Source organism: Octodon degus, unplaced genomic scaffold (genome assembly GCF_000260255.1).
Source record: "Octodon degus isolate 3935 unplaced genomic scaffold, OctDeg1.0 scaffold00015, whole genome shotgun sequence".
In the NCBI taxonomy this organism is placed as follows: Eukaryota; Metazoa; Chordata; class Mammalia; order Rodentia; family Octodontidae; genus Octodon; species Octodon degus.
This window is the reverse complement of record NW_004524591.1, coordinates 1,748,716-1,750,455: the sequence shown is the minus strand read 5'-3', so window position 1 is coordinate 1,750,455 and position 1,740 is coordinate 1,748,716.

The window sequence follows — 1,740 nt, the reverse complement described above, 5'->3', positions numbered from 1 at the left end:
CAGAGAGACGGGTTCCAACTGTAAGGTGTGCGTTGTCAGAGTGAACTATTTAGCCTCTCTGGCCCAGAGCTTTTTCCACTCTAAAGGTTTGAGGCTGGGTGATGTCGAAGACCCCAGGCCCTCACAGGTCCCAAGTTTCTAGGCCTTTTGTCCCCATCGTAAAGTTCTCCATCTCGGTTACCATGTGAGCAGATAAGAGCACAGCATGCTGGTCTTGCTCCAGAAAACATGGAATTTAAGAGCAGGCTCTTGACTGTGACGTGAAGAACTTAATGTATTTCATACCTAAAAACAGGTCATAAAGAAATTCATTTTCTTTCATGTCAGAGGATTTTGGTGTTCTTAGACCTCACCTTTCAAGCCTGCTTCAGGTTAGAAACACAGGCTGCTTTCCCACACTCTGGGCTTTAATAAGCTGCATTCCTTAGGGTTCTCAGGGTGCTATGCAATGAGAGTAGAAACTGAAAGACTTAGTAGGAGGGAGGATGGTCACATGCTAATACTCCTCCAGGTGACAGTGTGAAGAAGCAGTAGCTCCTACAGAAAGGCCAACATCAAAGCAAATGGAAGACTGCGCTGAGGAGGAGTTAGAAGGCGGCCTTCATCATGCTGGCTGGCTGGGGAGCCCAGAGGTTCAGATCACCCACCCAGAGTCAGGTTTCAGCTCAGTTTATTTTTTTTAATGTGTGTGTGTGTGTGTGTGTGTGTGTGTGTGGCCAGCTCAGCCCACCAGGGGGCAGGGCTGGCTGGCATGTGGTGCTGGGGGATCTAACCGTGGTCCCTGTGATTTGCTAAACTTGTTCTAAGTAGGTGCTTTAGACCACTGAGCCATCTCACCAGCCCCTTCAGTTCAGTTTAAATATGGTTTGGGAGTGGGAAGTACAAAGTTGATAGGTTATTACGTGATTGACTACATGGAATACAAAAATTAGGTCACATGGTGTCAGGCAGGTTTGTACAAGAGCATTGTGGGAGGCAGGGGTCCGAGAAGAGTAGGCAGAGGTGAGAGTGTCCTTGACTGGCCCAAGCTTCCCCCAAACATGGTGAACTTGAAGCCCTTGAAGCAAGTTGGAATCACTGCATATTTTTAAAAACAAAACAAGCAGGACAGAGTCAGTCTGACCCACACATTGTTAAACCACTTTTTTTTGGCTGGCTCAGCCCACCTTGGGGGCAGGGCTGGCGTGGCATGTGGTGCCAGGGATCAAACCCCAGTCCCCAAGCATGCCTGGTCTTGCCTAAGCAGGCGCTTTAAACCACTAAGCTATCTTGCTGGCCCTGACCCGCACACTGTGAACAGAGAGCACCTGGGCCTCGGCCGTCAGGGCAGCTGTTTCTCTTGAGACACAGAAATAGTGGTCAGTTATAAACCCAGCTGTAGCACTGAGAGGCAGAAAATAAGAAACAGTTGTCGGTAGAGTAACGGCTCCTCCCCTCACTCTCACTGAATCGAAGGCAACTAACCTGAAGTAGCTGAGTTCCTGCACACCAGGTTTTATAGATTTCAGTGGGGCTTTTCCTGATTTTGTTTATGCACTAGAAACCCATAAGCTGGTAATTGAGTCTCTACAACTCACTGCTATTAGTCAAGGAGGAAAAGCCTAGTGGGGTTTGGTGAACAGGAACCCTAGAATGAGACTCAGTGTGAAAATAGAGGGGTTGCGGGAGCCACAGATTTTCATCCAGGATACAAAATTTTCTTTCTTTCTTTCTTTCTTTCTTTCTTTCTTTCTTTCTTTC